At 44.4% G+C, this 17,056-nt stretch overlaps 1 long non-coding RNA gene across 7 annotated transcripts in view; it reads left to right on the top strand.

Annotated features, from left to right (window-relative positions):
- Positions 1–16,689, top strand: part of LOC128336302 (uncharacterized) — a 66,491-nt gene extending 49,802 nt beyond the window's left edge. For 5 of the 7 annotated variants that reach the window (XR_008311907.1, XR_008311908.1, XR_008311909.1 and 2 more), the window contains 2 exons: positions 7,409–7,615; positions 14,122–16,689. This is a non-coding gene — a long non-coding RNA (uncharacterized LOC128336302). Of the gene's footprint in view, positions 1–7,408; positions 7,745–14,121 lie in introns of those variants that run through there. The other 2 variants (XR_008311910.1, XR_008311903.1) reach the window with 2 other exon arrangements.
- The last annotated feature ends 367 nt before the right edge of the window (positions 16,690–17,056 follow it).

The following is a 17,056-nucleotide window of genomic DNA, read 5'->3' as shown; positions in this document are numbered from 1 at the left end:
AGGGTCTGCCCTGGCTGCATTTGAATGGGAGACTACATGTGAACACCATAAGAAATTCCCCTTAGGGGATGGGGCCGCACCTGCATCCTTGCATGCAGAAGGCTCCAGGTTCCCTCCCTGGTATCTCCAATATAGGCCTGAGAGAGACTCCTGCCTGTAACCTTGGAGAAGCTGCTGCCAGTCTGTGTAGACAATACTGAACTAGATGGACCAATGGTCGGACTCAGTATATGGCAGCTGCCTATGTCCCTATGTAAACTGAAAGAAAGGTGGTGAAAACAATCTAAAAAGCCACCAGAAAGGGACTGAACATGCTTAGTAGTGGCCCCCAGGAGTCATGGAATGTTGAAGGTTTCTGTTGTGGGGGAAAGAGCAGAACATGAGTGGAGAGGAGAGGGAATTGGCTTGCTTGAGCCTTTAACAGCTTATAGTATCCTGGAGGTGGGCATTGAAGTTGGGAAGATGCCACATTTTATTGTGTTGGAGATGGAGTTCCAGTGCATCGACTTTTTGCACCAACTATCCTAATGACCACTAGGGGCACTGGGAGTCAAGGTAGTTAGTGAGAGAGATGCTTCACCTCTTCTCTGTGGCCCCTGCCTCGACTCCTCAGGTATTTTCCTGTGGGGAGTCAGTCCTCTTCCTTTCCTCTTAGAGAGCAGATGGAAGCATCTCTCTCTCTTCCTACCTATTCATTACGTAGTTTATACTTAGGATAGATTTTACTATCTCAAATGTACTTAACCAATAAATCTATTTTGTTTAGATGGCACTACAATCTCCATGCATGTTCTTAAAGTAACTGCAACAGCCAAAACTCTGCACTCCTCTGTAACTGAAGGTGGGCAGCTTCCTCTTGGTGTCTTTCTAAATAATTACAAACCCCAGCATATTGCTGGGCCCACTTGTTCCAATATAAGAAGAACATACTCATATACAATATTCATTTGCACATGTGTCGTGTATTATAGGCACAACATAGACAAATGTAGGGGACAACCACATTCCTATAGAAAAGGGAGACTAAATAGGTTTCTCTTCTATGTGTCCTTCCTATTTATTGACCTGTCTTATAGTTTTAGCAGTCACTCAGTGCTTGTTTAAACTGGCATATGATCTGTTTCAATGTGAACTTTAAACAGCGCCTGAAGTGTGGAGTTAAAGCACAGGATTATTTCTGACATTTGTGAACATATGACCTTAAACAAAGTGAGTGCCAAAGGAATTTTAAACCTCGACTTGCAAGCTGTTAATGGCTTGGTTCTGACAGTCTTACTCTTATTTAAACCTTTGCATCTCAGATCTTCCCTCTAAAAAACAGTTCGTGCCATTTCGTACATTACCTGGCAAGAAATCTGAGTTTACCAGGGAGCTGCAGCTCTCTCACAAGTGGGCCTGAACAACCTCTTCCACAACCATGAAAGCCCCTTTTTGGCTCTGAGAATGTTCACTGGAGAACATTTAGCTCATCCCTATTTACAAACATTACTGAGAGAATATAGCATATTTTGCTATAATGTGCCCCATAGGGTGATCTTCTCCAGACAATTCATAATGGGGTTTCAACGTAAGTACTCAGCACCATGGATTCTGGTCAAGGCAAGCAAAGCAGCAGCAGACACACGGGTATGGCCACAACTTTACTGACAAGAGTAAACACCAGCCCAAACAAAACCTTCATGCGGTAGTAGGGAGGCGTGGCCATCCCAAGATGGAACCCTGGCAGGGACTGGCTAGACTAACCTGTAGGGATGTGCAAACTAGTCTGGTGGTTTGGGGGTTCAGTTCGATGGTTCAAGGGTTCAGCGTCGAACTGAACTCCCATGTCCCATTCCATCTGAACCAAATTCCCTTGCACGTTCAGAATTTTTTTTAAAAAAAATAATATTTTTAAAATCTTTTAGCCCCTTCAGGGGCCTTCATCTAGGCCGCGGGGGGTGGGTCCGCAGGCCTCCATCATCACTGCCGTGGCCTGTCTGGCCGCTTTTTCTGGCCCATTCGGGCCTCCATTTCTTGGCACAGTGGGCATTTTGGATGCCACCACGCATGCGCAAATGGCCTCTGTGAGGCCTGACATTGTCCAGGGCCTCACAGAGGCCATTTGAGCATGTGCGGCAGCCATTTGTTAAAAAAAAAATTTTTAATCGCCACCAAAACAAAATGGCCACTGCGCATGAACAAATGGCCTCTGCGAGGCCCTGGGCAATGCCATTTTTTAAAAAATTGCAACTCCCCCACCAGACCAGACCGAACTGGGGGGGGGGGGGTGAGGCGGTGCGGAGCCGAACTGGGCCAGTCAGGTTCGAGTTCAGTTTGGACTTGAACTGAACTGGGCCAGCTGGTTCCATGCACACCTCTACTAACCTGACACATTTGTCCCTTCTCCACTGCCTTACTTAACTGTCTGAGGCACTTGGGTAATTTAGAATCTGAGCTGATACCAGCAGGCCAAGGGATGGGCACACGTCACACCAGCAGCTGTCTCAAATTCCTTAAAACCACCATCCCACTTGTGAGCCATCCGGCCCTGCATAGGATCACCATCTTACAAACCATGCTGACACCAGGGGGCCAGGCCAGTAGGCCCTCCCCAGCCCTGCCATGTGATATATGGGACCCCAGGCTGCAGTTCCAGTGTGCAACATTACAATCACTGGCACCACCAGTGATTGTAATGCACTAGTGCACCTAGGTAATTTTGGAGCCTGGACCTAAAGGCCTTTGGAGCCTTGCAAATTAAGCATCAAATCATCATGCTCTGCCAGGCAACCACACCACCCAGGACAGTCTAAACAGGATTTGGGGGGCCCCAAGGGGCTGTTGAGGCCTGGACTTCAGCCCTGAAGTCCAGGAGTAAGAGCGCTTCTTCCACCAACCCACTGCACTACACTCCTCCAACCAAACCAAATCAGCAGGTCCAAAACCAAATGGCAAATGTGTTTCAGTGTTGGGAAGTGTAAAGTGATGCACATTGGGATGAAAAATCCCAACTTCAGGTATAGGCTGATGGGATCTGAGCTGACTGACCAGGAGAGGGATCTTGGGATCGTGGGGGACAGCTCGTTGAAAGTGTCGACTCAATGTGCAGCAGCTGTGAAAAAGGCCAATTCCACGCTAGGGATCATTAGGAAGGGGATTGGAAATAAAACTGCTAATATTCTAATGCCCTATACAAATCTATGGTACGGCCACACTTGGAGTACTGTGTAAAATTCTGGTCACCACATCGAAAAAAGGACATTGTAGAACTGGAAAAGGTGCAAAAGAGGGCAACCAAAATGATCAGGGGCCTAGAGCACCTTTCTTATGAGGCAAGGCTACAACTCCTGGGGTTATTTAGTTTAGAAAAAAGACGACTAGGGGGAAACATGATAGAGGTCTATAAAATCATGCATGGTGTGAAGAAAGTGGACAGAGAGAAATTCTTCTCCCTCTCACATAACACTAGAAACAGGGGTCATCCCATGAAATTTATTGCCAGGAAATTTAAGACCAGCAAATGGAAGTACTTTTTCACACAACGCATAATAAACTTATGGAATTCTCTGCCACAAGATGTGGTGACAGCCAACAACTTGGATGGCTTTAAGTGGGGTTTGGATAACTTCATGGAGGAGAGGTCTATCATTGGCTACTAGCTGGAGGGCTCTAGGCCACCTCCAGCCTCAAAGACAGGTTGCCTCTGAGTACCAGTTGCAGAGGAATAACAGCAGGAGGGAGGGCATGCCCTCAACTTGTGCCTCTAGGCTTCCAGCAGCATCTGGTGGGCCACTGCGTGAAACAAGATGTTGGACTAGATGGGCCTTGGGCCTGATCCAGCAGGGCTGTTCTTATTTTCCTATGCCTTCCCCCACCTGGTTCTATCCTATCCAGTCAGTCGCCCCCTCTTACTTTTTCTTGACATATCCCCTATGACCCCCACCCAGCTTCTTAACTCACTAAGTGAAACTGAGGTACCCCTAAGCAGACACCATATGATTGCCAAAGCAATTCACCACCAAAGTAGAGCCAATGTCATGGCCAACAACCATGCAGTACACCCCAGACCTAGCTCCGTTAACAAAGCCTTCCCAATATTTCCCGAGCTGAAAACGTGTCATGTCCCAAGTCTGGACCTCGAAGAAGTCTCCACTGATGAAGAAGAGCTGACTCTTGCAGAAATCCCTGGTAATGACCACAAGCCTGTGATGATGACAGTTCTGGAGGAACAGACAGTCAACCCTGCAAGAGGAGCTGAGATCTCGGGGGATCCAGCACACCTCCCCTGGATCCTAGACCATTCTTCAAGTCCTTCCCACTTACCCCAGGAGCAATGGCAATTCAGGCCAACATCTAAAACTATTGGAGGACAGCTCATCTGGCTGCTAAAGCCTCACTCCCAAGAGCCCTGCTCAGGAATTGAAGGAAGCAAGTGTAGGCACAGACCTCAGATCAGGGCAAGAGAACTCCAGGAAGTGGAGAAGCTTCCTGCTCTTCTATCAGCCCTTCACTTTCATCCAACTCCTTGCTGGTACAACAGCTTAACCTGAGAAGCTCCCCAGAAGCCTGCTCCTTGAATCTGCTGCTCCAGCCTTCCTCTCCAGTTCCAACTCCAGCTTTGCTCTTCAGTCCTACTTTCTAGTAGCTCCTGCCTCACTGCCTTGCCTGTCCCTGTTCTGGCCTCAGCAATCACCTCAGTCACTGCCGGTTGGTGACCCCATCACCTGCCATGTGTAGCCTTTCTTGCTCAGCCTGTGGGCAATGACAGTCACACCAGTTGTAGCCTCATGCGCACTTTCTGCTCAACCTCACACTGACATAGAACCAAATTGGGATGTGTCTTGAACAGCCCTATTTCCCATTTCTCACAGCAAGTCTCATGGGCCCAACCCAGGGAAACAATATGCAAACAATAGCCAATAGCAAATCCCTGCTGCCCTTCTCTGCTGGTCTCCACACAACGAATACCCTCCCTATGTTTCGTATCATGGAGAATGGGGCTGGAAAAATGTCTCATTATTACTTCTGTAGGCACCATTCCTTCCTTCCACTATCATTCATTATTTATCCTGGATTCGTGCGACCAGTTCACATGATGGCAGTCATAGTTATGAGCTTCTCTTTCTGTTGGTCTGTGTCACTGAATGTGTTGAAAAGGTTTCATCAGTGATTCTTCACATACTGAAAGTTTGCAGTGGCAGGTTTTCACATGATAGTTGCACTGAACACATGAGGCGTCACCATCCTTTTCTCTCTTTGTACTCTCATATGATTTGGAAGCTCCATGTAGTTACTCTGCAGCAAATGTCTTAATTTCCAAATGTCTCCTTTCGGTCCCGTATACAGTACTCCCCCCCCACCCCGCATACACACACTCCATAGTATTTGAGTATTTATAGCTCCACATACACAGTCTGAAACGTCATTTGCTTTGCAAAAGCACATCCTTCCAATCCCACCTTAGAGGGAACCATGCATGCAAAGCGAGTCTACCTCATCTATTATTAGTACCACGTACTATTGGGTGAAAAACTATGTAAAGCAAAAGATTGACAGAAATGCCTTTTGACAATGTAAAACACCTATGGGGCTGGTTTTTGCTGGCATCATATCTAGAGGCAAGTTATTAAAAATAGATATAGTCTTTCACTGTGCACCTCTTTGCTTGAGAAGGAGGATCATGTGCAGCAAAAGGAGGCCCAGATCATGTCACCCTTAAATGTATAGACTTTTTCAGGTACTAAAAATATTATCAAACTTTGGTATGACTCATGCATTACATTGTGGTTAATCTCTTTGTGGAAGACCAGTTATAGTATCTATTTATTTATTTGCCTCATTTTCATACATTGGAAAACCACCATGAATACTGCAAAGACCCAAAGCTGAGAGCAGGGGTGTAGCACAATTGATGTGAGCCCTGGGACAAGAAGTGAAGATAGACCTCTGAACACCACCACCACCACCTTCTCCCCCCACCATGTATTTGCTGCAGAAGAACTGTAAGGACATGATGAGAAACAAAACATTATTTGCACACCCTTTCTCTCATAGGATCCTATGAGGATTGGGGGGGGGAGTTAAAAAATTTAACATTTGCTAACTGAGCAGGGGCACCTTTTAAAAGTAGTGATTCTACTTTTAAAAGCAGGGGAGCAACTGGCCCTGTCCATCCACAACACAGCATCCCTCCAGTGGCTATTGCTGGTAACTGTCTTTTTTATATTGTGAGCCCTTTGGGGACATAAGAACTTAAGAACATAAGGACAGCCCTGCTGGATCAAGCCCAAGGAAGCCCATCTAGTCCAGCATCCTGTTTCGCACAGTGGTCTACCAGAGGCCGCTGGAAACCACAGGCAGGAGTTGAGGGCATGCCCTCTCTCTGCTTTTACTCCCCTGCAACTGGTACTCAGAGGCATCCTGCCTTTGAGGCTGGAGGTGGCCTTTAGCCCTCCAACCATTATAGGTATAGGACAGGGAGCCATTTATGTATGTATGTATGTATTTATATGTAAACTGCTTTGGGAACTTGTGTTGGAAAGTGGTATATTTATTATTTATTAATTACATTTCTATACCGCCCCATCCAAAGGCACAGTAATTACCATATTTGTATTCATAGCCCCTTGCTGTCCCTAGGAGCTACCCATGGGGGGCAATGGGGTGTTTTGAGTTTTGTTCCCTATGGCCAGAACAAGCTACACTCTCAGAGTGCACTCACACAAGGTTTGCATTTCAATTTGCAATGCATTTTGCAACCTTGCCTTGAAAAACACTGCAGAAGCACAAAGTAAAGGGAATCTGTCCCTCCCAACACAGAACACACATTTCAAACACAGTCCAAATGGCCAAAAAAGAATCGCTGATCCAGGATCAACTGCCAGCCACAGTGCATGAGCTGCAGTCACATCATTGGCATAAGTTGCTCTTTCACACACAATTATGACTCCTTCTTAGCACTGAAACAGCTGCCACAGCAGCACTCTTAGCAGCAAGCATAGCCATAAGCTCAACAAGACCAACTTCAGCCACATTTTGACTAAGTACACCTTGCAATGCAGATTGCAGAGCAGATCAGAGCAATGAGTGAAGCACAAGTTAGTGTCAAGGCCAGACATGGAGCTCATCAGAGTAATCACCAAGAAAATATTACACACACACAGACAGCTGCTGCTGTCCATTTGTCACAACAAGACTACATGTGCTGCTCTATCATGCTCTTTCTAACATAAGAGATGAATCTTGGTGTCAAGGAATTAAGGTGTGAAGTGACCTTCAAAAGCTATGGACTATCTTGTTGACATGGTAGGATGGCACATTCCAGAAATACTAAAGGAACATTGCAGGAAAGAATGATAGGAGGAATAAAACTGATTGACAGGTTTTGTCATACAGGGCAGTATTTCATGAGAGTTCTATTGATTTTCAGATAAGGCCATGGACCTATTCATTTCCTCAAGAACATTGCACAGATAAGGTATATGTATTTTGCTTGAAGGCACATATGAGAAAAAAGGCTTGAAGGAAAGAAAAATGAATTATCACATGGGACTGAATGGTCTTAAGAACACTTTGGATACGTTTCTTTCTCTGAAGATATAGGAAGAATATCTTGGCTTGATCAGAGATCTCTAAGGTCTTAAAATCTATCTTCCCCCCACCCTTTGTTTGATGTGTTTCCTTTGTTTGAGCTTTGTTTGTTAGCTAAGATTTAGGCTAAAATTAATTGCTATTGTTAGTGACAATAATTAAAAACTTTCAAATATAGGGGCTCTAATTTCTTTTATGTCTTTGTGAATTGTGTACTGCTGGGGATAATGTTTTTGGAGCATTGGTGACTGATAAAGAAGGGATTAAGCAGGAAGAAGATGTATAATTTCTGAGCAATTTCAAAGTAAACAAGGGGAAGTTTGTACATGTCTAGTAGCACATGCATCTTAGGCACTGTTCACTACACTGAAGATATAGTGTCAGTTGTTCTATGCACTCTGGAGACTAGAGGGCTAATGTATTTACTAGGGATGTGCACAAAACCGGTTTTGCCAGTTTGGCTCAAATCCAGACCAGTTTTGTGCACCATCGAACTGGACCCAATTTGAGTTCGAACTGAGCCAGTTCAAAAGGGACTGGAGCTCTACTGGTAAAGGGGAATCCGGTGAGGATTCCCCTTTACTAGTAAAGGGCAAGGGTAGCAGGGGGGCTTCCCTAAAAATAGAGTGGGCAGACAGGGAGTAAGAAAGTACTCATGACTGCTTGTTGTGGCTGCAGTGGCTGCAACATCTGGGGCAGCAACATCTGGGGCAGCGGCTCTCCCCACCCCCGCTAGCCTCCCCCAGGGTGGGCAGGGCCAATTTGGGCCTGGTTTGGGACTCTGTGCTGGTACAGAGGTCATTAAAATGCACACTAAAATCTGAGTGGTCATGCAAATGTCCTCTGTGCATGCGTGGAGGCCATTTTAGTGACCTCCACACCTGTGCAGAGGCCTAAACCACACCTGAACAGGCCCTGCCTACCTGGGGGGGGGAGGCCAGCGGGGATGGAGGGGGAGCCACCACTGCTCCCAGACACTGCTGCAATTGGCAGTCATAAGTACTTTCTTACTCCCCACCCACCCGCTCTATCTTTAGGAAAGCCCCCCTGCCCCTCCCTTTTACTGGAAAAGGGGAATCCTCACCGGTTTCCTTTTTACCAGTAGAGTCCCCAGCCAGCTTGGTTCAAACCGGGCCTGGTGTGACCCTGAACCTGTAAAGTTACTTTTGTAAATAGAACTTAAGGAGTTTGCTTCCTACAGGGAGGCAAGCCAGTTTGATTTGCATTTCTAAAGAGCAATATCTGCATTCCTAAAGAGCGTTTCCCTCTTATCATGTTGATGATTCTACATCAATGCCTCTCCCTATTTGCTCTGGCAGGGGAAAGGAATGGGGGGGACCCAGGAAAGAAAATAAAAACCTGCTTAAAACCAGCATTTTAAAAACAAGATTTGTGGCAACAACCCTTTGTGGAAACGCTCCAGGCACCTCTGAGCTCTGAAGTCATAACTTACCTCAGCTGGGACTGAAAAGTGCTCAAAGAAAGCAAGTCCTGATTGCTGCGGGTGGAGACTTCATCCCCCAGGCTTCTCTTTGGTTTCCCTTCTCCAGTTCCTTCTACTTTTCCATAGGATTAGATTAGCTCTAAATGGATCTACCTGCTCACAACAAGTTTGGCCTTAAAGATATGGGCACAGCACCCATTGCCTGGGTAACACGTTTTGCAGTATTGCACAAACCACTTCAATTTTTTCATATGAGCTCTGCAGAAAATCTTAGGACTGGGCAGCCACACTACTTACAGTTTACTTAGGGGCTCCTGTATGCAAGCATTTATCAATCTGCTCTAAAATGTCTTTCCCCAAAGATCTAATATACCATTAACACTCCTGAAGATTAAAATTTCATTTTTTCTAAACACCGCTATTCTAATGCTGCTGTTTTTAAATGAATACTGCAGGGTTGTGATGCTTTAACTGTTCCTTTATTTTCCTGTTGTTGCCAAAGAGCGTAGGACTAGATCTAATGAGCTTATAAGAGCATTCATTTTTGTTGAACATTAAGAGAAACTTCTTAATGGTACAAATAGTTTGACAATGGAACCAATTACCAGAAGGGGTAGGGGTGGGGCTTTCCCTTGCTGTAGTTTTCAAGCAGAAGTTGGACAACCATCTGTTGGCAATAAGTCTAGCTGTGGATTTTCTACCCTGAGTACAGAGCTGGCCTACAAGCCCCCGCCCGCTGCAATTTACAATTCCACTAATACTTGAGAATGAGGTGTGTTAGTAAATAATTTCACAAGTGCTATCTGACGCCCAAGTCATAAGTTCCTTTGGCAGCATAGGAGGTGCTTTTGTATGGTCTATGCCAGTGTTTCAACTGCCAGTCCATGGACCGGTGCCGGTCCGCGAGGCACTGGGTACCAGTCCATGAGGCATCACTAATAAAAATCTCTCTCTCTCTCACACACACACACACACCCAAAAAACCAATTTTGGGCTGGCAGGGGCCGCCACCGAGGGCTCTCTGAAGCTTATTTCCAGGCAGCCCTCACTGCTGGATAACATTCATTTTGAGGACGTGAAATGAACGTTATCCAGCAGCGAGGGCTACCTGCCTCGAAATGAGCTCTGGAGAGCTCACCTCTGCTCAGTGGACCCTGGACCCTGCCCCCTTTGCACATGACATCACTGAGGGTAGGGGTGGTGGCGAGGGGGGTGACCCTTCTACTAACTGCTGGTCCAGGAAACTGCTCACGAAGAATGACTCCAAAATCATTGAGAAACACTGGTTGATGCTGTACAGCCACACCAGTAATGTGTGAAATTGTAAACCGCAAAGGATGTCACAATATCTGTGCCTGGCTGTTCTTTCTTTCTTTCTTTCTTTCTTTCTTTCTTTCTTTCTTTCTTTCTTTCTTTTAAACTGGGAACTACTTTTTGTCTATGAAGAGCCTTCACTTGGTAGGTTCAAATGTATAAAATATCCTTTTTGCAATATTCATGGGAATTATAAACTACTACATATCAAATATTGATAACACTAATTGTTGCTTAAGGGATTTAGTAGGGCATGCGAGAGTTGAAAGTTAATGCTGTTTAAGAACCGACAAATTTGTCTTGCACTGAAATCTCGAGGGTCTTAAAATCTTATTAAATAGAAAACTGCAAGACATAGCTAAGACAGAACGTTAACATACCTCCTTTTTGTACATTCTAAAGCAGTTGAGTTTATCTCTAGTGGCTCAACAACAAATCCTGCATTTCTTATTTGATGTACAGGGGTTGCATCAGATATTTTGTTGCCTACAAATGTTCAGCCCACAATAATTTAGTATTCCTGGTATCTATAGTCCACTTGCAATGTGGGTGGCATGTGGGAGCAAGGCTTCAATTTGTGAATTCCCCACATATGTAGAACATATATAGCCAATCCTGTGCAGGTATCTTCTGTGGCATATATGGCAGTCCTAACACTGGTTGTTTTTAGACAAGTTGTAAAAAGATTTTCATTCCACTTAATTTTTAATCGACTGAACATTTTTGATGGATCATATGTTGGTTTAGATGGATTTTACACTGAGTTTAATAGGTTTTACCCTGTTGTTTAATGTTGTAATATGGTTTGCCCTTTAAAAATGTTTGTCGTTCCTTTTTAAATTTATTTTTATTGTACAAAGCATTATAAATTTTTATTTTAAAAGGCACTTTAGAACTATATTAAGTAAGTAAGCAAATGTGTACTCAGAAGCAAGTCCAACTGAATACAATGGGACTTTGATAAAAGCATGCTTAGAACCTTATTTTTTAAAAACTATATCCCATCTTTCATCAAAATTTCCAGGCTGACTCACATAATCCCAACATCAAATAGAAAAAGTACAGTACAAGATTAAAACTACAAAACAATTACTAAATAAAACACCTGCCAGAGAGAGTTGAAAACCACTTAGAAGCCATTTCTCAAATAAATTCTCAGACAATGGTAGGAAGGAATGCCTGCCAGAAAAAATGCTTTCAGCAATTTCAGGAAACATTGTCTTCATCAACCACCAGAAAGTAATCAAGGAGAGGAAAGCCCAGATCTTCCAGGGAAGGGAGGTCCACAAAGAGGGTACTACCACAGAGAAGGCCCTATTCCACACAGCCAGCAGATGAATCCTTGGTAGAGGTTGCCCTCCTTGCAAGTTCTTAAAGGTCAAGCAGACTCAAATGGGAGAAAGTGATCCAACAGTACCCTGCTACCAAACCATGTAGTGTTGGGGACACCCCCCATACCCCAACATTAGACCCAAAGGTACCAACCCAGAAGTATATGGAATGCAGGCCTGTGTCTGATTCCATTTTATTAAGGTATGAATTAATGCCTGAACTCAAGGTGAACTGACACCCAGGTCTCATGACTGCCTCTGCTAACTGTTCTGTGAAGAAAGAGGCAATCCAGCATTGTATTGTGAAATGGGTACTCAAAGAAACACAAAGGCCAGGCCTAGCGATCAAAATGCTAAAATCTAACCCACTATCAGACAATGCCTGGAAGAAGCGAGAAGCTGAGCTCTCACTTCCTCCTGCAAGGTCTATGTTAATCCTTGTCAATGATTGCCCTGCTATGCCCAAAGGGGATACTCAATTGCTGTCTATAGAAATTCCACTCTAGGTAAATGCACACAAAGAAAACACCTATAGATTTTAATTCTTACTTTACTAACACCTTTTAACATCTTCTCGAACCAAGCACCAGAAATCTGGGGACAAGCTCAGAGATGCAGATTTGCTTTGGGCAAAACTGGAATGTCTCTCCCCTAAGTAGCAGCTTACAGAAGATGGGATTTAGATCTCCCTTGACCTAGCTAATATCCTGAATAATTAAAAGACAAGATCCAGAAGGTAACAGCAAATTGTCACCTTTTTGGGGACCCAGGAAGGGTGAGGATATTTTGAATAGACTCTATGGAGATCAAAGGAAGATACAACTATAAAGAATGAGGCTTGCTGGACAGAGTCAGCAATCTTGCCTAACAAGCATACTTGCTCAAGAGCCATCCCAGATTTTGCTGCTAAGCCGCGGGGCAACAAGCAGTAACTCTGTCCATGGACAGGAACTGTCTGTGACTTCTTCTGCACAGTGAGAAGTCAAGACTTCCCCCAGCCATTGTGCTCTCACTCTCAGCCCCGCTCTGAGCAAACTGCCTGCTTGACCATCGCTCTCAAGCTCCTGTTTCCAGCTACAGCCTCTCTCCAGCAGAAAGCCCCCACCACTCTCAAGCCTCTGACCCTGGTAATATGCTGCTCCACAGGCCTTGGATCCCTCCATCCTTTCCCCTTCTTCCCCTTTCCCCTCTTCCCTCTACTAATTCCTGATCTCCCCAACCCATGCCAGTCCTCAACCTTCCTTACCCCCACCCTTTTCCGCCTATATCTGAATTATATTAGGCTCTAGGAGGATTTAATACACACACATATGATAGTTAGGAACACTGGGTGAATGTTGTTGCTGGCTATGGTTGAAATATTGTTAGTAATTCTGATAGATTGTTCTGCTTTCTGCTCAGTTAGATTGATGTTGTTATTCTTTTGTACTCAGTGAAGCCCATTTAATCCTTTAGGATTGCTCTGATCTCCTTTCTATCTTGCGCACCCAGATCCTACATGGTCACCATATAAAAGAACTGGTCACTTTGTGACACTGGTGAAGCCAGCCTAATTTCATCTGCTAGCTCCGAAGCACAAAATCAGGCTTGGTTCACTACAGTAGTGTGAACCAAAGCTGTACATGTTTGTATACATATGCATCTGGGCCCTGCTCATACCATCCCTCCACCCCCCAAAAGGGTAGGCAGATCATGTAGGTGAGCTCAATTTATACACAAATGTATATATTCAGGCCTCAGTCCATATTATATTTTTAGTTGTTGTGGGTGACAAATGCCCAAGGAATGTAGAATGTATACACTGAGGCCACTTGTGAACTGGCCTTCATTATACCATAATCCAGTCACTCTGGCACATGTGTGGATGAGTTCAGTGCACGTCCCAATCTCCAGCTATCCCACGATGCTGCACGATGTGGTGAGTGTGGTGCATTGGAGAGTACCCCCCATGAGACAGGCATTCTAGACACCCATCACACACACAATCCCAGTGCTGGAGTTAAGGGTGCACACATGCCTTTAATCTCGGCTAAAGGCTGGGCTTTAAAGTGGGGTTAGGTGGGCAGGGAGTGCCGAGATCCGTATGGATCCTGGCGCCACATATAAGGAGCTTTAATGTCTGAATAGGATTTAAAACACTTGCTCAGTGGCAGTGGTGGGCAGTGGTGGGTGTTGGAGTGGGGAGAGAAGGGACTGGAATAAATGCATGAGGCAGAAGTTTTCTTTTTATCTGGTGAGCAACAGAAAATGAGCCAAGAAACCTGAAAGACTGTGATGCATATTTAAACTTTGCCTTTTTGTGTTGCTACATTCTGAGAATCTGAAGATATATGGAAAAGAAGGGAATAGTTTGTTAACTTAATCTGCATTGGGAATTTGAAGATAGGGAATAGCTTTGTTAACCTTCCTTTTTGATTTTATTTTTTATCTCTACTTACTCATTTCATGTTTTGCCTCCTACAGGAGGAGCTATTAATCCTAAAACAAAAAAACAAAGAAAACACCACCCTGGGCTGGCTGTGGCTGCTCTTTGAGAACTGATGTAATCTATTGCTGATTTACTAGAGAGCTCTGCTATTTCAGCTCTAAGGATGTGCACAAGCCAAGGTTTGAGCACAGTTCAAGTGTGGGTGCTTTATATATTTATAAATAAACCAAATATTCCAAAGACACCATTGCCTGCAATGATCTCTCCTCCAGAGGAACCCGAATGCACCCAGAAGCCAAATGCACCCCTGAACTTCTTACCACTCAGGCAACAGAAGGAGAATGTGTAACCATGTTGATCAAGTCTGTCAATCTATTGTCTGTGGTTATAGATGGATTTTAAGGAAATGGCACAGCGGGGAAATAGCTTGACTACCAAGCCAGAGGTCGCCAGTTTGAATCCCCAACCATGAAATACCTATGTTGGGCAGCAGCGAGGCACAGCTCCAAGATCTTGACTTTTTTAGTACATTGATATTGCATCTTGATATGCTGTCTTATGGGTTAGACTCAATTATGTTCAACACTTCATGCAAAGTCCTGGCTTCCAGTTTGCTAATCAGTGGGACTCTGTAAATATTTTATCATTTAGTAAGCCACCTCAAAGAATAGGAGAGGCAGGCTATATTCATCAGAAAATAAAGGCAGTCTAAGGGGTTGGTTCCAAAGGTTTTCATAGATGCTGACAAAACACCTGCCAATTGGGTTGAACTACTGCCCTCAGATCTATTACTGTTTACAGAGCCATCACCATTAAGCAGAATCTGCCTTCTATTTGTGACCAATGAAATCTGTGAGATCATGCTGAGAATCTCTGCATCTTGGCAGGTTTACCACAGGAATTCATCATACAGTGACTATTATAGACCGGCTTCAATGAGTGTGTTATTTTCCCATTTGATAACACATGGGTACTCATAACTATGATAAATGAGAAAAACACATTCATTTACATGCTGATTATTCTTATGTTCTGGGCTGAAATCGCAAAGCATCACTGCTCCTCTTATCTTTGTTTTTCTTTCAAACACAGCAAAATCAGGAAGAATAGCAAGGCTGATTATAGCGGTGCTGTTACTGGCAGCATGAAGGACAACTCAATAGATTTTGCAACAACAGTAAATTCCAATTGTGAAAAGAAAAAGGGAAAAGGAAACTGGTAAAGAAATACAATCACACAATGGAAGGGTTTTTAATCTATTTTGATGATATGGAGGCTTGTAGTCACACCAAAATACTGAAACCTTATTTTGATCGACATGTGTGTGGTGACACACCAAACCAATATGGCTTCCCGGTGTATGTTAGGCATGCTAGGCTGTTGAAAGAAAGGTTGCATCCGTCATGCATTAAACAGAATCTGTCTGCTTCCTAATTTTTTTTTAAAAGCTTGTAATATTTGTATAACAGATATAGAAATACAGTTGTGTTGTAGCCATCGTGAATGCAACCTTTAATCAGGAGAAAAATAACTTCTCAGCATTTTAAGGTAATTTCTCTGGACTGTCTCAGTTTTATGTATTTTGTACTGACTCATTACAATTAACACCTTAAGTGTAATAACACTAGTATCTTGCATTTATTAGCGGGGGCTTCACACATAATGGCAGCAAGTCCAGTTCTAATGGAACTCAGTCTGGAGCTAATAGAATTCAGTGGCAAGTGGTGATGGAGAAGGGCTTGAACAAAAAGAGAGGGAAATTTCTCAGCTTGAAGAATACTCTCTCAAGATAGTCACAACTCCTTCTGCTCCTGAGGGGGGAAAGTGTTTAAAACACTTTAGTTTTCTCACCAACTATTTCACACTTTTGTATTTTTGAGGGGGTAGGGGATGGGGTTTGACAAATTTAAGCTCTTTTTGTGGTGGGTAAACCCTCCCACCAAATAACGTAAAGACAACTGTATGTGTGTGTGTGAACTCTCCTGTGGAAGAGGGCACCGTGCACTGAATTGGTTAATCTGCTGATCAATATATGTATGCACGCACACACAGAGTCACACAATAAACAGCATTCACCATTATATATAACTTATTTCACTATCCCTTTCCTTCCCTACAACATCAGCAAATATTGATGAAAACCTTAAGTTGGTCTCTCATCAGCCATGAACTTTTGAAACTTTATAGCTGGATGAAAGAACCCAGGACTGAACACCAGTCCCCGCATCAAAAAATACCCTAGAAAATGGGGGTGGGGGTGGTTGCAAGTAATATTTTGCATATTTATTTTTGTTTTATTTTAACATTCATATCCTGCTCTTCCTCCAGGAGGCCAGAGTGCTGTTGATTATTTATCCTCACACCACCATGTGAAGTAGGTTTGGCTGAGTGACGGGCTCAGAGTCAGCCAGTGAGATTCATGCCTGAGTAGGGATTTGAACTCGGGTCTTCCCAGCCTAGTCCAATTGCTACACTGTGCACTTTGTCATTGTTGCTAACATTTATTTTTATACCATGCTCAGCCACAGGCGCTCAAGTTGCACATGCACACCATGGATGTTCTGCAACATTTTGTTGCAGGTTCCTACTTGTAACTATTTAACTTGAGAGATAAAGGGGCTATTCTTACGATCACAAAAATCGGGCTAGGAAAATCCTAGCCCGATTTTTGTGATCATTAGAACCACCGGGCTCGCAGCTGAGCCCGGTGGTTCTGGAGCGGCTAACTCGCTCCTGTAGCCCACCTCTTAGCCCAGATTTGCGGAGTGAGCACTGCGCAAACCCGGGCTAATTGCTTGTGAGTCGCTGCGGTGCGACTCCGCACTGCAGCTACTCATGAGTAGACCCCCGGCTGGGAGGCTTAAAAGCAGCCTCCTGGCTCGGGGGTCTCCCCAGTATGCCCTGCGCGCTCGCACAGGGCATACTGTGGCTTCTGAGGACCGCGCAGCCCCCGAGCTCCCCAGCCCCCGC

The sequence above is a fragment of the Hemicordylus capensis genome, chromosome 1 (assembly GCF_027244095.1).
Source record: "Hemicordylus capensis ecotype Gifberg chromosome 1, rHemCap1.1.pri, whole genome shotgun sequence".
NCBI classification, from domain to species: Eukaryota; Metazoa; Chordata; class Lepidosauria; order Squamata; family Cordylidae; genus Hemicordylus; species Hemicordylus capensis.
The sequence above is the reverse complement of the archived record's forward strand: the minus strand, read 5'-3'. Positions and strand labels throughout refer to the sequence as shown.